The following is a 21,359-nucleotide window of genomic DNA, read 5'->3' as shown; positions in this document are numbered from 1 at the left end:
TATAACGCATTCCCATGCATTCTCCAAACCTAAGAATTTTCTTATGATCTTCGAATCCTAGAACTGCTTTATATTGTATAATTTTATTTAGCTCAAACCAACTGAAAAAGGAGAAACAGTGGAGTCAGCGAGTGGAAGGTTGTTTTACACTATTTCAAAGGGAGCAAAGTCGAAGATACATCTCCCAACACCATTTCAAAAGCATTTGCTACATAACTCTCAGCCCAAGAACGTGATTGCATCACTCATGAAATTATCCAAATGTCTTTGTATTGTAACGTAGCAGAAATATCTATCAATTCATTCAATAAATTGGTTAGTCATGCATCATGTGATAATTTGTTAAATAATCAAATACATAAAATGAATAAAGTGAGTAACACCAATTTTGGTCACAAAGGGAGACCCTTTGAAGAACTTCTCAAAGGTAAAATTCTATGGGACAGCCAAACTCAGAAATGTCAATTTTATTATTTGAAAATCAATTACAAATAAATCTCAATTATAAAAATTTTGTAACTTGACTCTCTTACTTGACCAGACAAATTACTCATTTGTCTTCTACCGCAGTAGCAGCCAAAACCTTTGGCGATCTTCAAACTATTAACTTCCCTCTTGGAACTCCAGTGGCTGAACTCAACCACTTCAACTCCGACACGGAGTAAGCACACATTCAAAGAGAGAGAGAAAAACACTAGAAAATTATTGTGAATAATTTTCTCACACTCAAGCTCTTGGATTTGTCTTATATCTCCAAGCTTTCTCAAAATTAAATGATCAAAAAATGCAACCCTCAGCCGAATCCCTCAATTAAATAATCTACCCAGTATTTGATCTGCAATAAGATTCTATTGACGGACTGAGTCTGTTAGGAATTTCAGGTGCAGTAGGAATCTGCTGACGGGAGAACTTTGCTAGGAACGAGTCTGCTGACACGTCTGTTGACACTTGGCGCTGAGTCTTCTCATCAGATATAGTTTCCATTCAACCGGATAATTCCAGACTCCTTAAACTTCGGATACATACTCTCATGACTTATTTAAGATATTATCTAATAACCGCTTAATTCAAATTAAATGTTCTTAGATAAAGATGAAATATTTACATTCATCTAATCTCAACAATCTCTCGATTTAAATAAATCTCTATTGTCCTAGTCATCTAATCCTATCCAACCACTTTTACACTTACAACTCATATTTACAGCAAAGTGAAAATATGGATGTAATGACTAGAACTAAACTAAAGCCTATCCAATCCTGTAGTGAAAAACCAAACCGATTATAAAGAAGCTATGGTGTAAAGCCATTGCTTTACATCCCGACAAGATTAAAGATGTTATACTTCCCAAGATTTTCCTTTCCATCTCAGATAACTAATTTAGAATGTATAGAGAAGAAAATAGGAAAAAAATCTAACACAGTTATTGAGTGAAAAACAATCAAACTGAGTGATCGTTGACCAAACTTCCATTTAACACAACCCCAGAAAGAGTGTCCCTTTTTTGTGTAAAAAAATACAGCACGCTTGCAAGTGGCACTGAAAGCCAATTTCTCTACAGATCAAATTGACAGCAAAACAACTTTCTCTTATTGATGTTTTGATTAAATATACAACTTTAGCAGGCTGATTAGATGATTGAACACTCTTGCTTGTCATTTTCTTTTCTTTGTTAAAAAGAAAGAGAGTATCTTAAGCCTTTTCAGGGTATAAGAGATTTGCTAATGCCTGAATTGGATTGGGTCTTTGCACATAAAAGAACTTTAGAATGAGTCTTAACCAATGGTCTCTAGATTTCATCAAATGACCTCATTTGATAAGACCCCAATGAGTAGGCATTGTAGCAAAACTGAGATATTGCCTTTGGGGTTACATAAGTGGGGTTATATCACATTCTTGCATTCACTCGGGATGAGTAAAAACAAAGGTCACTGTCATCAAAAAAATGGGTGGCATCAGTGAGTGTGCATTCTCCATCTGCTTGTACACTCAGAGTAATCAGACACACTTCATCTTAATGAATAGATATGCACTGCTTACTCATCTTCACGTAAGAAGAAATTGGATTCCTTCCAAAAGCTTTCTTCTTTGTCTCCATTTTTGCATCTCCTGTCTATGATTTGACACTTTGGAATACCAGCAAATTGGTTTCTGCAAGCATACTTTTATTTTTAGAGGGATAACATGGAGCAATGGTGTAAATAAACTCCGAAAAATATCCCTTCCTCACTGTGAAACTCCGGCAACTCTCGATCTACACCATACCCGATATTGTTTCTAAAGTTCCTCATATATTGATGTCATAGAATATTTACTTAAATCTTTTATATCATTCTACACCATACCCGATATTGTTTCTAAAGTTCCTCATATATTGTTAAGAAAACCGCAGTCAAACACAAAACAATCTCTCAAAGTGATCAAGATAAGCCACAAGAAGTTCAAGAAGATCAAGCAAAGTCAAACACAATCAACAAGATGAGAAGCAGATTCCTACCTGCAGAGTGTAATATGATGCTTATGATTCCTAGTCAAACTACTTCTCTAGGCTGTTGTTATTCATAGATTCCTAGTTCAACAATATTTTGAAGTTGTTGCTTATAAAAATAAGATAAATACTCTAGCTACAAAGTGATTACACAAAAGTAATCTCACAAACTGATGTGGCTTGATGTGATTTGTCAGATTATAAAGTTACTTTTATTGTAAAGCAGATCTGACGGACCACATAAAGCCACGTCAATTTGTGGGATTACTTTTGTATAATTCCTTTGTGGCTGCAGCACTCCTCGATCACTTGTGATGTCAATTTCTGCAGAATCAAGGTTGATTCTGGCTAGTTTATATACAATTTTCTGCAGAAAGATTGATTCTGCAGATGATCCTTATTGAGTTTAAAACCAGTTCATGTCTTCATGAGAATAAATAGTGCAATATCTTATTGATCTGCAGATGAGCACTAGTCAACTAAGCTAATAAAGTTTACTCAATTGTTTATACAGAATGGTAGCTTCCTGGTGGACAACGTGTCTGCCCGTATCATGTGACTTTTTAGAGTACACTATCTTAATCTATGACAAAAGTGATAGTGCCAAAGACAAAAGTACTATCACAAGGAAAAGAAAAGAAGGAGTGGGAAAAAGTTTGTGAAAAAAAAATTGACTGAATCATTATCTAAATAAGTTTTCCAAATCTGGGTGATACAGAAAAACATTATCTTCTGATCTTCTATGGCTTCATTAAACTAAAAATATGGTGAAATATTTTAGCAGGATGTGTGCCATACGTATGCTCTCCACACGCACTGTGGCGCCCCCAATCCTCCTTATATAAATACACAGGGATCGAGACGCCAGGATGGTGACAACACGGTCACGCATCCCAACGAAGTGCCAGTGTGTGTACATGCAACAGTGTTCAAATAAAATAACGCAGCGGATAGTCAACTAAGTACCAGAATTTAATTACAATCAAACATCAGTAAAGATTTAAATAGCAGTTATACAGTCATCCATAAAATAATTTACAATAGTTTTAAAAGCTACAAACGAGTGATCCCAGATCACTCCTCAGGCGGAGCCGTCTCCTCAGGCTCGCCCTCCTCCTCCTCATCAGCATCAAAATCTGCGACACCACAAAATGGTCTCGCAGGTAAGTATAACCCAAACAACAACGTAATATAAAATGCATTAAATGCAACTAACATGCATGCACATGAAAACATGCATTTTTTCACAAAACATCATTTCCCCGAAAATGATAAATTTCCAACACACACCAAAATCTCATTTTGGTCCAAATTATCCGTAAAATATTTTCCCAGAAAATGATTTACCCAAAAATCAACTCGCACTATTTTCCCAAAAAATAGTGCATTAATACCAAATGCACCATGCATTATTTCCATATGCACCATGGTCTCCCCTATGGACCATCCGCACGTCCTGGCTTCGCAGCGGTGCTCAGTTCCGCGCCCAGCGCGTACATGGCCAAGCACCCACACTACGCAACGAGCGATGCCCAGTTCCGCGCCCAGCGCGTACGTGGCCAGACATCCTCTAGTCCCCGCCAGCAGAAGGACCACGGAGTCGGCACGAGACCATCTCGTCCGAACCCATTGTCGCCCGGCGACAATCCAGGGGACGTTACTCAGTATATTCCGCTCCCGAGTAACCAGAGGAGCTCCACCGAGTTAATGCCCCATCTCGGCTTGGGGTCGTGATACACACGCACCAAAAATATTAACACATAAAATCATAGCTTTTCAAAGCACATGAACATGAATGCAATACACGAAAACCCAGTTTTCTTTTACAAACATGATCATGCATGAAATAATGAAATGCACATGTACCAACACAATGTCCAAACCAACAGATACCAATCCAATCAAATCCAACCAAACAACTCCAATCACAAATCCAACCGACCCCCGAACTCCTCGGACTCAGTCCGGCATGCCAAAAACACAGTGAAATGGGTTAGTGCAAAAATACATTTAAATTACGAAAGTTCTTTGGAGAAATACTTACAGTGCAATATAATAATTTTTCGAGGATCACGAAGTTGAAAAAGGCGACGTTTGAGCAACACCACAGTGTAAAATACACTGTGGCCGTGGGTCACAATTACCAACTTTTCAACGAGGACAAACGAAGACCCAAGATTGATAGGGTAGGGCCTAGGGAGGTCGGTGAAGCTAGTGGTGGTGGTGGTTTGCCGTGGGTGGCGGCGCAAGGGGTGGTTTTAGGCCAAAAAAGTGCAAATCGGAGATGGACTTGGTGGGGCTTCACCGGTGACGGATCGAAGCTGGGGTTGGGTCCAATGGGTTGCCAAGAGGCCGAGGATGAAGTGGTAGGAAGATGGTGGCCAATGGCGGTGCGACGGCGGCGCAATGGAGGAAAATGTGCCGCGGCGTCGTGGGTTTCGTGGGCTTCGTGGAGGCTAACGGTGACACGAACGGCGGTGATATTGGTGGGGTAGGACGGCCGGCGGCTGGGGAATCTAATGGGCTGGGCGGTGTCGACCACCGCCGGCGGACGGCGGCGCTGGGAGTGGACGATGGAAACGGGCGGAGGAGAGGAGAGAGAGAGATCGCGCGGGAGAGGATAAATCCGAAGGAAAAATAAGAAGAAAAAGAAAAAAAAAAAGAGGAAAAGAAAAGGAGAGGAAAGAAAAAGAGGGAAAAAGAAATGAGGTCCAATCCTTATAACTTGGGTCACAAAAATGATCCAACGGAAACGATTTTGAAACCACAAGTTAAATAAAATAATTTAAACGTAATGGTAAAGTCAAATTGGAATAATTAAATCCCATGGTAATTAATTTAAATATTAAAAGCAATTTAAATGCATAATAATAAATAAATATTTGGAAAGCACATAAAAATAATTTTCACCAAATAAAAATCATAGAAATAAACTCACTAAAATCCAACCAATTTAAAATAAGAGAAATTATTTTAATTACATAAAAATAATTCCTTCAGTAAAAAATACACTAAAATACGGGGTGTTACATCCTCCCCCCTTAAAAAAAATTTCGTTCACGAAATTGGCAAGGTCAAATATTACACCAAGACAAGATCAAGATTCAACCAAGAGAATACTTAGAACATACCGCCAAAATCAATCAAACAAGTATGGATATTGCTCCCTCATGTCGGCCTCTCTCTCCCAAGAGAAATCTTGAGCCAACGGATCACCCCATGCCACTTTCACCATAGGTATTACCTTGGACCTTAACTCTTGCTCTTTCCAATCTACGATCTGGGTCGGGGCAACTTCATAAGTAAGGTTGGGCCGCAGTTGAATGCGTTCGGGATCCACAAAACGTGGCTCTTGCTGTCCAAAACTCTTCTTCAATGAAGACACATGAAACACATCATGAACATCTCCAAAATAATCTGGCAAGGCAACTCTATAAGCAACAAGCCCAACCTTCTCTACGATCTGAAAATGGCCAATATATCTTGGACTAAGCTTTCCTTTCTTACCAAAGCGCTTAACGCCTTTCATAGGAGAGACTTTAAGATAAACCCAATCTCCTTCTTCAAAGGATAAGTCTCTTCTTCTTGTAACTGCATAACTTTTCTGGCGACTTTGCGCTTCAGTCATCTTCTTCCTGATAAACTGAACTTGATCCTTCATTTCTTGAATTAACTCAGGCCCAAGCAATTTGTTCTCGCCAACTTCATCCCAACATAAAGGCGATCTGCACTTCCGTCCATATAAGGCTTCATACGGGGCCATCTGGATGGAGGAATGAAAACTGTTATTATAAGAGAACTCAATAAGTGGTAAGTGATTCTCCCAACTTCCCTGGAATTCCATGACACAAGACCGCAACATATCCTCCAGAGTCTGAATAGTACGCTCTGATTGGCCGTCTGTTTGGGGGTGATACGCCGAACTAAACTTCAATTTAGTGCCTAATGCCGCCTGCAAACTCTTCCAGAAATGGGACGTGAATCGCGGGTCCCGATCTGACACAATACTCTTGGGTATTCCATGCAAACGCACTATCTCCTTGACATATAACCGAGTCAACTTACCCAACGAGTCAGTATTATTAACAGGCAAGAAATGGGCACTCTTGGTCAACCGATCCACAATCACCCAAATGGAGTTCTTCCCACTAGGAGTCCTCGGCAACCCTACCACAAAATCCATAGAAATATCATCCCACTTCCATTCCGGAATAGGGAGAGGTTGGAGTCTACCAGCAGGTCTCTGATGTTCAGCCTTCACCTGTCGGCATGTGTCACATTTCTCAATAAACAGGGCGATGTCCGACTTCATTCCTTCCCACCAGAAATTCTTCTTTAAATCCCTATACATCTTTGTGCTTCCTGGATGAACCGAATAAGGAGCTGCATGAGCTTCTGCTAAAATTCGCTCTTTAAATTCAGAGTCTCGGGGAATCACTCTACGATCCCGAAACCTAAGAATGCCATCCTTATCCAAGCTGTAATGCAAGGGTCCTCTAGACTTTCTGACTCTTTTCCTGATAGCCAACAGATTAGGGTCCTTTCTTTGAAGAGTCTTTAATTCATCAAAATCCACTACTCGGACATCCAAGACTGAAGATAATAATTCTTCTTGCTGTGAACTCTCGATAAGAAGTCTCCTCATTCCACAAAGGAGAGAGTCCACATCTGAAGATTCCGCTTCATCCACTTGTTGTGATTTCCTACTCAAGGCATCAGCGACTAAATTTGCCTTTCCTGGATGATACTTGATTTCACACTGATAGTCGCTAATTAGCTCTAACCACCGTCTCTGCCTCATGTTTAGATTCTTCTGAGTAAACAGATGCTTCAAGCTCTTGTGATCAGTATAAACTTCACAGGCTTCGCCATACAGATAATGCCGCCAGATCTTAAGCGCAAGAACTATTGCCGCCAACTCCAAATCATGCGTGGGATAATTCCTTTCATAAATCTTCAGCTGACGAGATGCATAAGCAACAACCCGTCCCTCTTGCATAAGAACGCATCCCAACCCGAATTTGGATGCATCACTGAAAATCACAAATGGCTTGTGTGGCTCCGGAAGTGCCAAAATAGGTGCCGTTGTCAATCTTCTCTTCAACTCTTGAAAACTTCTCTCACATTTGTCAGACCATACAAACTCAGTATTCTTCCTAGTCAAGGCAGTGAGAGGTCCTGATAGCCGAGAAAAACCTTCCACAAATCTTCGATAGTAACCGGCAAGTCCCAAGAAACTTCGTATCTCACGAACTGTTGAAGGGCGAGGCCACGACAAAACAGCTTCTACTTTACTAGGATCTACAGCCACCCCTTCTTGAGAAATCACATGTCCAAGAAACTTAACTTCTTCTAACCAGAATTCACACTTGCTCAGCTTAGCGTACAATTGATGTTCTCTTAATTTCCCAAGTGCCAGGCGAAGGTGACAAGCATGCTCTTCCAAATCTCGAGAATAAATCAAAATGTCGTCGAGAAACACCACCACAAAAGAATCCAAGAAAGGCCGAAACGCCCTATTCATTAAATCCATAAAAGCAGCAGGGGCATTAGCTAACCCAAAAGACATCACCTTAAATTCATAATGCCCATACCTCGTCCTGAAAGCAGTCTTGGGCACGTCCTTATCTCTTATTCTCAACTGATAGTACCCTGACCTCAAATCAATCTTCGAAAAGATAGCCGCTCCCTGAAGTTGGTCAAACAAATCATCAATTCTTGGTAGAGGATACTTGTTCTTAATAGTCACTTTGTTAAGCTCCCGATAATCTATACACATTCTGAGAGTACCATCTTTCTTCTTGACAAACAACACGGGCGCTCCCCACGGTGAAGTACTAGGCTGAATAAATCCCTTGTCGACCAGTTCTTGCAATTGAGTCTTCAACTCTTTTAATTCAGCCGGTGCCATGCTATAAGGTGCTTTATGCACAGGAGCCGCACCAGGTTCCAAATCAATAACAAATTCCATATCGCGAACGGGAGGCAATCCGGGCAAATCATCTACAAACACATCAGGAAACTCGCCCACAACTGGAATATCTACTAACGACTTCTTCTCAGATGACGTAGACTCAACTTGGACCAAAAAAGCATCTGCTCCACGAGCTATATCTCTCCTAGCTTGAATTGCTGATATAATTGTTGGTTTTGCCTTCAACTTACTTCCCGCGAATTCCACATAATCATCATCCGAGAGTTGAAAACCAATTACCCGACTTCTACAATCAATATTTGCTGAATATCGATATAGCCAGTCCATTCCCAGAATTATATCAAATCCCAGCAACTTGAATACAATCAAATCTGCATCCAGTGTCCTCCCTCCAAAATCCAAAGGACAGCCCAAAGCAACTTTAGAGCACCACACCATCTCACCATTTGGAAGTGCCACTACTAGAGTTTGCGATAAAGGCTCCGTGATCAGATTACACATCCGTGCAAAAGTGGCAGACACAAAAGATCGAGACGCCCCAGAATCAAACAAAGTACATGCATAGAAATCATATAGGCGAACTCTACCTAAAGCAAACACATCCACCAGACAATCCCAAATAATCCAACCATAGCAATATTAAATCAAATTAAAATGATTAAATGCATACCAGTAATAACCCCAGCATCGTGGGTCTCTGGAGCTCCGTAATCCACATCACCAGGGGTCACTGCATAAACCCGAGCTTGTACCAACTGTCTCTGGTTGCCCCTTCCACCTCGTCGACCTCCTCGCGCTCCTCGCGCTTCTTGCCCTCCTTGAACTTGACCAGGACACTCCCGAGCAAAGTGACCCGGCTGGCCACATCTAAAACACTGAATTCCTCTCTGGCCACACTCACCCTCATGGGCTCTATTGCACCTGTTACAAACTGGAGCTCGACCTCCAGCACGAACACCGGTGGTCGTCTGCGGACGGGCACTAGTCCTTTGCACGAACTTATGAGGCGACCCAGAACTACTCCTTTCGCCAAGGTAACTCCGCCTTTTCTGACCCGGAGGGGAACCTGCTCCAAAACTGTTTTCCCACTCTGCAATGCTGGCTAAATCCACTAACTCTTGAAAGTCCTTAATCCGAAGGCAGGCCACTTGTTTACGTACCTCATGGCGCAAACCCTCCAGGAAGCGCTCGACCCGCAACTCCTCCGTAGTAATGAGGTGAGGAGCGAACCGTCCAAGCTCCATAAACTTTCTTGCATATTGCTCCACAGTCATGCCACCTTGGACCAAATTATTGAACTCCCGAGCCTTTTGCCTTCTCACTGAAGCAGGAAAGAACCGGTCATCGAACTCTTTCTTGAAACGCTGCCAAGACACAGCAGCCAAGGAACCCAACTCCATTTCTAATAATGTCCGCTTGGTCTCCCACCAATTTGCCGCTTCACCTTGCAGCATATAACTTCCATATAATACCATCTGAGCCTCCGTGCATCCACAAACTTCAAATGTTCTTTCCAAATCTTGAATCCACCTCCTAGCTCGCATTGGGTCCTCCTCCCCAATGAAGGCAGGGGTCCTATGCGTTAGGAAGCGCTCATAGGGACACCCCACTTGGGCTCCTCTACTTGAATCTCCCTGCGGCGGTCGGAAATTCTGTTGAAGAAATTCTGTCATTCTATTTAATGCTCTTGCCATAGCATAATTTCCATCACCTCTAGGTAACTCATCTTCAGGCACCTCAGCTCGCCATCTTGGCCTCACCATAATCCTGTCATAGAACATTCTCCAACCCCGCTTAAATCCATATAATTTATATTCAACCAAAAATAAACAATAATTAAAGCGATAAATAAAATAATTTAAATAATAACAATTAACATAAAATGACATAGCAACAACTCATAATATAAAATAATTAACTTAACTTACATAACTTTTAAAATTTTTTTTTTAATAATAATAAAAATAATTTTCTGGTACTATCCTAAAGGACATGTGGTTTTACCCAGAGCCGAACTGCTCTGATACCACCTGTGGCGCCCCCAATCCCCCTTATATAAATACACAGGGATCGAGACGCCAGGATGGTGACAACACGGTCACGCATCCCAACGAAGTGCCAGTGTGTGTACATGCAACAGTGTTCAAATAAAATAACGCAGCGGATAGTCAACTAAGTACCAGAATTTAATTACAATCAAACATCAGTAAAGATTTAAATAGCAGTTATACAGTCATCCATAAAATAATTTACAATAGTTTTAAAAGCTACAAACGAGTGATCCCAGATCACTCCTCAGGCGGAGCCGTCTCCTCAGGCTCGCCCTCCTCCTCCTCATCAGCATCAAAATCTGCGACACCACAAAATGGTCTCGCAGGTAAGTATAACCCAAACAACAACGTAATATAAAATGCATTAAATGCAACTAACATGCATGCACATGAAAACATGCATTTTTTCACAAAACATCATTTCCCCGAAAATGATAAATTTCCAACACACACCAAAATCTCATTTTGGTCCAAATTATCCGTAAAACATTTTCCCAGAAAATAATTTACCCAAAAATCAACTCGCACTATTTTCCCAAAAAATAGTGCATTAATACCAAATGCACCATGCATTATTTCCATATGCACCATGGTCTCCCCTATGGACCATCCGCACGTCCTGGCTTCGCAGCGGTGCTCAGTTCCGCGCCCAGCGCGTACATGGCCAAGCACCCACACTACGCAACGAGCGATGCCCAGTTCCGCGCCCAGCGCGTACGTGGCCAGACATCCTCTAGTCCCCGCCAGCAGAAGGACCACGGAGTCGGCACGAGACCATCTCGTCCGAACCCATTGTCGCCCGGCGACAATCCAGGGGACGTTACTCAGTATATTCCGCTCCCGAGTAACCAGAGGAGCTCCACCGAGTTAATGCCCCATCTCGGCTTGGGGTCGTGATACACACGCACCAAAAATATTAACACATAAAATCATAGCTTTTCAAAGCACATGAACATGAATGCAATACACGAAAACCCAGTTTTCTTTTACAAACATGATCATGCATGAAATAATGAAATGCACATGTACCAACACAATGTCCAAACCAACAGATACCAATCCAATCAAATCCAACCAAACAACTCCAATCACAAATCCAACCGACCCCCGAACTCCTCGGACTCAGTCCGGCATGCCAAAAACACAGTGAAATGGGTTAGTGCAAAAATACATTTAAATTACGAAAGTTCTTTGGAGAAATACTTACAGTGCAATATAATAATTTTTCGAGGATCACGAAGTTGAAAAAGGCGACGTTTGAGCAACACCACAGTGTAAAATACACTGTGGCCGTGGGTCACAATTACCAACTTTTCAACGAGGACAAACGAAGACCCAAGATTGATAGGGTAGGGCCTAGGGAGGTCGGTGAAGCTAGTGGTGGTGGTGGTTTGCCGTGGGTGGCGGCGCAAGGGGTGGTTTTAGGCCAAAAAAGTGCAAATCGGAGATGGACTTGGTGGGGCTTCACCGGTGACGGATCGGAGCTGGGGTTGGGTCCAATGGGTTGCCAAGAGGCCGGGGATGAAGTGGTAGGAAGATGGTGGCCAATGGCGGTGCGACGGCGGCGCAATGGAGGAAAATGTGCCGCGGCGTCGTGGGTTTCGTGGGCTTCGTGGAGGCTAACGGCGGCACGAACGGCGGTGATATTGGTGGGGTAGGACGGCCGGCGGCTGGGGAATCTAATGGGCTGGGCGGTGTCGACCACCGCCGGCGGACGGCGGCGCTGGGAGTGGACGATGGAAACGGGCGGAGGAGAGGAGAGAGAGAGATCGCGCGGGAGAGGATAAATCCGAAGGAAAAATAAGAAGAAAAAGAAAAAAAAAAAAGAGGAAAAGAAAAGGAGAGGAAAGAAAAAGAGGGAAAAAGAAATGAGGTCCAATCCTCATAACTTGGGTCACAAAAATGATCCAACGGAAACGATTTTGAAACCACAAGTTAAATAAAATAATTTAAACGTAATGGTAAAGTCAAATTGGAATAATTAAATCCCACGGTAATTAATTTAAATATTAAAAGCAATTTAAATGCATAATAATAAATAAATATTTGGAAAGCACATAAAAATAATTTTCACCAAATAAAAATCATAGAAATAAACTCACTAAAATCCAACCAATTTAAAATAAGAGAAATTATTTTAATTACATAAAAATAATTCCTTCAGTAAAAAATACACTAAAATACGGGGTGTTACACGCACCCAATTGCAGAAGCTTTAAGATAGAAAAATGTTTAGTCTACCCATATCTTATAACAAAGTTAATGATTAATCAGATTGTAAAGATTTTTTGATTCTAAAGTGTTAAGCATATGAAAAAGCGATTGTAATGCACTTACGCACTCTACGACTGTATGTAACATTACTCTAAGCATATATTACAGATAATTAAATTTATGTTTTCTCATCAACCTAAGGTTTTGGGACAGGTGTTGATTTCACATGTATCAGAGCAGATGTACTGAATTAGAAACCTGATTCTATACTCTACTCTCATTTAATTAAATATTTTATGTGTCGGGCCCACTCATTGAGGAGAAAAATGTAGATTTAATTATTTGTAATATATAATTAACATAAAGTAGCTCTACCATATTACAATAAACTGCATCAGTATGTAAATTTCTACATCAGTATTCTGCATGAACTCAAGAGAGTACTGAGGATGACTTATAAGGGGGAGGTGTTTGACATATTATCAAATTCATTAATTTGGAGGTAATCATCAAAAGCAGAATACAAGATTAATGATTCTTAACCTAATGTGAGAATTAAGAGAGGATAGTCCTCCACACAACTGCATACTTGCTTTGGTGGGGCTGCCACTAGTTTTTAGATAAATGTTATCTGTCTTAAGATGGTCCATGACAGACCCAACCAACCATTTTATGGTTAGAAATCAAAGACAGAGATAAATACCAAAAAAATATTATTTACCCAACAAAGTTTTCCTTTAATTTGAATTGAATAAAATTCTTTTAATATAATATGTTATTTGCCACGTGTCACTGAATATGTCTAAAGCATGCCTTCTAAATGCTTTTTTTTAGATAGATAGGCTCTATCTATCATGTACTTCTCAAATGTTAAAAATCTCATAGATTTGATCCTCCGATCTAGTTTGGAGAGAGAAAAAGCATCATTCATACAAAGAATTTGGTGTTACAACCAATATCATATTACAAAATCATCCTGTAAACTCTTTTTGTGATTGGCCACTTAGTTGTTTGTTAGAGTAACGTAAATACAGTTTTAAGATGTGCAAGCTCCACATACTTTTTTTGAAAAAAACATAAAAAAGTTAATTTTTTCACGTGTTCCAAATTTTTCATACTTTTTTCAAACGAGACTTACATATTTTAACACTATATAAATTATTTCCTTATTTTGAATTTACCATCTTCAGTGATATCAGTTAATATAGCATGCTTTATGTGGTACTTTATATTAACCACTTAAATATAACATCATTTTTCTTACAAGTAAATGAAAAAGAATAATGATACGCTAACATCACATTTCACAATATATTTCGCAACAATATTTAAAATAAGAATATTTTTATAAAATGATGTTATTTTTAGAAGTTAGTTTTCTAAAATACCTGTCATTCAAAATATAATTGTGTAAGTGGACTTTATAAGCACTTTCTCGATCTTAAATGAACTATGACAAGTTTCCTTTCTTTGAACAAACATGAGTGGGTAAGTGGGTCTGCAATATCATTACACGAGATTGCACAAAAATATGAAAAAAGTTAAAAATAAAAAATAAAAAGGAAAAGAAAAAAGAAAAGAGGATAGTGATTGAAAGTAGGATGAAAAAAGAAAAGAGGTAGATGTGAAAGAAATGTCTTTGATATTGGAGATTAATTTAGATTGGGTAATTAGAGAATCTCTAATTAAAGAGGAGATTTCATTTAATTATGAGGAATGTTTGCTTAGTGCTTCCTTAGTGGATCCTTTTATATATATATATATATATATATATATATATATATATATCAAAGCTATTTTTAATGACCAAATTGTGCCATGCCTAAGCTTAACATACGCACCCAAAAAGACACATGAATTTCAAACTATTTCTTTTATTTATTGGGATAATTTCCTTGTCAATTCCTTTAACAAAAGATAATTGATGCGCGTATCAGCATCACACTCTCCAAAAAGACACATGAATTTAAATCTATACATCGTACATGCAAATTCTTTTTTTATTCTATTAAAATATTATTCTTTATATATATATATTTTTATTTTTTTCAATTATCATTTCGAACTTTCAAAATAATTATATTTATATGAGATTGTGCACACAAGAGAAAGAGAGAGAGAGAGAGAGAGAGATGGTGAAGAATCGAATGAACAATGTTTTGGAGATACTACATAGATAGAGTGTGATATGGGATGGTTTTATAACTTTTTATAGTTTTAACCAAATTTGCATTGAAACTTTAGGCATCTGCCATTGCAATGCCCATTTTATATTGTTGGACATGCGAGTTCCAAGCTCATTTTGTTCATATTTTGATGCTTTGTGCTTGACAATGAAATTAACTTAGGTAGTTGTACATATTTTATGTATTTTGATCTATAAGTACTTATTGAAAATTATGAAAATGATATATATATATATATATATTAAAAAGTATATGAAGATTAAAAAAATAATAATATTTCATTATTATAAAATGAGATTGTTAATTTAACGTGGGATTAAAGTTTCAAGTAGGTGAGCAAAAGCTAAAAAGTGTCATATTAGCCAACCAATGTTAGTGCTATAAAGGAAAAAAAAAATTACTTTATATTTTCTTCATGTTAAGATATAAAATTAATAATATAATCTACCTCTTCATATCAGTTTAAAATTTTGAGACAAGTAATGATTTCATATGGTATCAAAGCAGAAATCCTGAATTCAAACCATTATTCTATATTTTATCACATTTAATTAAATATTTTACGTATTATGTCACCTATTAAGGGAGAGTCTTGCCCAGATGTAAGGGAGAGTGATAAAATATAAAATAAATAATAAAATCTATCTCTTCTTATCAGCTTAAACTTTTTAGACAAGTGATAATTTCACATAGTATCAAAGTAGAGGTCCTGAGTTCGAACCTTAACTTTACATTCTACCTCATTTAATTAAATATTTTACATGTTGGGTTATCCTTTGAGGGGAGATCTGGCCCACACGTGAAGTGAAGTGTTAAGATATAAAATAAATAGTAAAATCTATTTTTTTCATCAGTTTAAAATTTTGGAATAAGTGATGATTTCTCACTCCCGAACTATATTTAATTTATTCTTTTACGCTTAAAGTAAATTTTGTGAAATATAAATAATGAATATATGGTAATTCATAGGCGGAAAACACCATTAAAAAAAAAAAAAAAGATTGATTTATGATGGAGTCATAGTTCTGCAGATCATGGTCCAATTATTACAAATATTCTTGAATGGTTGTTATGATTATTTGTTGAAACAAAATAAAATGTTGTTAAAAGTCGTTGAATCAAATAAGGAAAATACTTTAATCATAAAATAATTACACAAAATAAATCACATCAATTTATAAATTTATTTTATATAATCTTTTTATATATATAACAGTAATAATATTAAATTATAAAATTACTTTTATTATAAAATAAATCTAATAAATTTCATAAAATCACATCAATTTATAAATTTTTTTTATATCTATAACAGTTCTCGTCAATAAAGTTTGGTCCTTGATTACCTTAGCAAATATCCTCAAAGTAGGGAAACGAGAGAGAGGGGTCCGGACGTGTGATGGCGTGGGTTATTCATGAGACCTACTCATTTCTGGCTCGCTCGCCATGCGTACCTCGTGTGTCCCGCTCATTTCCATCTACCTCTTCCAACTTTCAATACTTTCCCTTCTTCTCTCTCTCCCTCCTTCTACTTTTAATGTCTAATCTTAAACCAACTTTTAAATATGACTTTTTGCCCATTGTTTTGATTCCTTAACTCATCACCACACCTTTTTTAAACTTACATTAATTCAAACAAAAGTTCAAACGTACATATAAGCAACAAACCACTATATTACAAAGATTTCAAGGTGAATCCTTGCCAAACTCCAATAGACACTGTAGAATCTTGATTTTGAATATATCTCCGAATATTAAATTTGTAGATATTTATTATGTAATGGAATACACATATCGATTCTGAATCCGAAAACCGTTTTGAGTTGCGGATATGAAGACCTATAAACTAAACTAAAATGTCGTAAATCTTGTTTGAGAACTATCTTATCTTATCTTGTCTTGTCTCTTTACCAAACATCATTTAAGCACGAATTTTCAAATTCAAATTTTTAAATTTTTTATCTAATTATTACTTAATTATTACAACTTTCTAGGCTCTGTTTGGATGCAGAAATGATTTCATCTCATCTCATCTCATTATTACAATTTTTTTAATTTTATTCTAATAATATTTTATTCAATTTTTATCTAAAATCATCTCATCTCATTTTACTATTTAAATGGAGCTTTAAACTTTTAAATAAAACACAACAAATAATTTAATTTTTTTAAATTCAAAAACTAAAATAATATTTTAACAATTTTTTAACACTATTAAAAACAATATGATTGTTTACCTTGAAGAAAAAGAACAGCCTCAAATGAGAAGGTTCTATTACTACCACACCCATCGAAATTGTCGGTGCCTTCCAAATAAATAGTCGATGGTACAAAGAAATGAGAATCCCTATGAAAGATAAAAAAACAAATGATGCAATCTCTCGGAACCAACAAAGGACTCTCTCGTCTCATGCTCTCGTCTATTTCCATCTTCGCCTTTTGCTACTACACAAAATATAAATAATTAAATTGATTTATCTTTTTTTATTCGCTTGTATTTTTAAAATAAATAATAATTTTAAATAGAGATTAATTATAATTGATATTTTATTTAATTAAATATTGTAAATATTGAATCTATTTTTTTTTTACATCGCATATGATATGATGATTAAGAAAAATGATAAATAATTAAATAAATATACTATTTCAAACCTCTACATGTGAAGATTCTTACTTAAATAATTCTTCTCATCAACTACTATTTACTATCCCACACCCAATAAAAAAAACTTCACACTATGAAAAAAAAACTGTCAGATATGGAATGTGGGGATGAATAGTAATATGGGAGAAAGTCCTATGAAAAAAAAAATATCCCACACTTTTACTGTCTTAGAAGATTTTCAACAGTATTAAATTCTCAATAAATATTATAGGACTTTCTCTAATTCTGGGTTCTAAGAACTCTAATGTCTCATTTGGATAATGAGATCAGATAAAATTATCTGTGAATAATAGTGAAATAGTTTATAATAATAATAAAATGATTTGAATTGAGAATTTTTTAGAATTTTAAAAAAGAAGAGAGAAAAAAATTGAATAAAAATATTTTAAGTATTGAATATATTTTTTTACGTCGCATATGATATGATGATAAGAAAATAAATAAATAAATCTACTATTTCAAATCTCTACGTGTGAAGATTCTTACCTGTGACAAATTTCTTTTCCACAATTTTTTTTTTTTTTTAAAGAAAGATGCTTTATCAATCAACCATTACAAAGCTTCCTTAAAACAATAAACTTAATACAATCAGGAATCATTTCTACATCTAACATAGCATCCGTGATGAATAGCATCTTGAGAAAGGTAGTGTGCAACTTCATTTGCTAGCTTATTAGTGTGATGAATAGACCATTGAGCAAATGACTTGAGAATCAATTTTGTGTCTTCCATGAGCAGGCCAATTGGGCTCATATCATGGCTATCTTTCTGCAAATATTGAATCACTTGCAGTGCAACATCTTCAGCCATAAAAGAATTAGCAACTAAGGGTTTTGAGTCACGACAGCATCTAATTACTTGACTACTGGTATCTCTTATAATCACTCCAATGCATCCCAATTCATTTTAAACTAGTAAAGCAGGTGGCTTAGTCCAAGCAGATCTCTTATCCACAACTTGGAAAAGAATACAATACCTCTCCCTTTCTCTATCATGGATTTAAATTTCTTAAATTTTCTATCCGACTTTCTGTAGTATTTATGACTCTTCGAATATCATAAATTATGGACCTCACATTATTTTTTATTGTCTTAGAAGATTTTTAACATTATTAAATTCTCAATAAATATTAAAAGAATTTCTCTAATTCTAGGTCATAAGAACTCTAATATTTTGTTTGGATAGTAAAATGAGATAAGATGATTTATAAATAATAGTGAAATGGTTTGTGAATAGTAATGAAATGATTTGAATTGAGAGTTTTTTAGAATTTTAGAAAAGAAGAAAGAAAAATTTGAATAAAAATATTATAAAATTAAAATATTATTAGAATATAATTTGAAGTCATTAGAGTTTTTGATCCTCACTAGAATGTAACCCATGATTCAATATTTTGAATCTATTTATTCCAACATCCTTGTAAAACAACTTCTTCTTCAAAACCCCTGTCCTCGTACCAAGCCTAGTTTTCAATCATTTGCATGCCGACCAAAAAACAAATAACACTATCATAAGAAAACATGTTAGATATAGTTTTAGGGTTTATAAACTCCGCGTATTCATTTTGAAAAAAAAGTAAGATTTATTATTAAAAAATATATTTTTTTTTATGTGAGTCTCAAATTTATTAATTTTTTTTTCAAAGAGAGTCCCAAAGTCTTCTATCATCATTACATTGTTCTGAACATTGATAGAAAAGAGCCAGAGAACAACATACCCAATATATGGAGAAACTATGGCCATATATGTAATCTTCAATCTTTATTTCACTTCCATCTCTCCAACTACTCCTCCAACTACTTGGTGGGCTTTGTTTTATGAGCACAAATAGATTGAAACCAACATTTCCAAATGCCATCCATTGCCAGGTTGCCCTTGGGATGTGAGGATGATGTATGGTGCACATCTTGATAATGATAGTCATGTTTCATTCCACAATTTGAACAATTATTTTTGCACTTGTTGAAAATTGTTTCCTTTGATGATATTTATAGTATGCATTAGTGGATTTCTAAATTCTACCCCTCGGAATGAATTTCTCATTAATGCTCAATAAATATTATAGGATCTATTTTATATGTTTATCTCTTTCTCATTCTAAATTTGAGAATTCATATAAAAACTTTAAAAAATCTAAATCTAGAATAAACTATTTGTTATCTCCAGCAACCAATTTAATTTAGCTTTGAAATATATTTTAAACGATAAGTGCTACAGCTACAAAGATATTTCATAAAAGTAAATCTACAAATTTTTCATATGATACGTTAAATCTATTTTACAATAAAAATAGTTTTACAATCTAATGTATTACCTTAAATTACATCAGCCTGTGTCTTTATTTTTGTAAAATCTCTTTATGATTAAAGCAATTCTCTAAAATGTAATATAATATTAGGATACCTTAATTTTCGATTATTGTTTTCGAGTATGAAATGATTTATCACTTTTTCAATAAAGTGATTACTACTCATAAGACAAAATCTTGCCTGATATATAGTCTTATATATACATCGGATTAGACCTCTTTCCTAGTACCTTCTTCCCATATAATATAAGAACTCTTTGACTTCCATTTATAAGGTAGAGAAACAAAAATTCCAAAAAATCTTAAATCTTAATATTTTCTTTTTTAATTCCTAAAAGTGATCTTATTAGTTGTTGTATAATTGTTCTAAGGCCTTTAGGAAAATGATACATATACAATATTTCTTATAAAAATAATATCATTTTACCAAATACCTTCAATTTAAAGCATGGTTGTATAAAAAATTGTAAAAATAATTTTAGTTAGCCCCTTATTTAACCAATGAGATAATACCTACTCATTTTTCTTAATTGAGATTTGTAGTTTGACATGTTTGCACTCTAAAATCTTAATAACCAAAGAAAGAACTCTTGAAAAGAAAATTGTTGGCTATACATTATTTTCTTAAATCTCACTATTTTCAGAGTCTAGTATTTATGAAAGATTTAGTTAAATATATATGAGAACTTATATTTGTAATCTCACGTACTCTCTTTAAGAAAAATGAATAAAATAGAATCCACACGAATTTTTTTTTTTTAATAATAGACTTGCACACCCTAAAACTATTTATTGCATTACTCAGTATACATATACGTGAAGATACAAATTAGTAAACATGTGTGTTGATATTTGAAAAATAAAGCTTTTGATATTTTAATTTTTTAAAGATGAATAAATGTCACAATTTACACATTGGACTTGAATTCTAATGTGCTTTATGTTTTAGAAATTCCATACTCAAAAAACGAGATTTATCTAAAGTGTTTGTTTGGATGTCGAGATGAAATGAAAAATCTTATCAAACTCATCTCTCATTTCAGCTCATCTCACCTTATCTTATATCAACATCCAAACTAATATAAAAATTTCAATTTTTCATCTAATTATACCTATTTATTACAATTTTATCAAACTTCTAAACAAAATATAAAAGACAAATCAAAATTTTTAAAACTCAAAGCATAAATAATATTAAAAAAATTATATTATAACAATATTTTATTTTTATAATATTTTCTTCAATTTTCTCTTTCTCATTTTCTAAACTCTCATAAAACATCTTAACTCAAATTATTTAATTTATTACTATTCACAAATTATTTCACTATTATTTACATATTCTTCATCTCATCTCAATGACTAATTGGTGGTTGGGAAGTGAGGTAAATAATATTTTAATACATTAAAAAAGTGAGTGTTTTTTATTTTTTAGGAATAATATTAGATACAATTTTAGGATACACAAATCTTAGATATTCTCTTTGAAAAAACAGAGTTTATTATTAA

This window comes from Juglans microcarpa x Juglans regia, chromosome 8D (assembly GCF_004785595.1).
Source record: "Juglans microcarpa x Juglans regia isolate MS1-56 chromosome 8D, Jm3101_v1.0, whole genome shotgun sequence".
In the NCBI taxonomy this organism is placed as follows: Eukaryota; Viridiplantae; Streptophyta; class Magnoliopsida; order Fagales; family Juglandaceae; genus Juglans; species Juglans microcarpa x Juglans regia.
The sequence above is the reverse complement of the archived record's forward strand: the minus strand, read 5'-3'. Positions refer to the sequence as shown.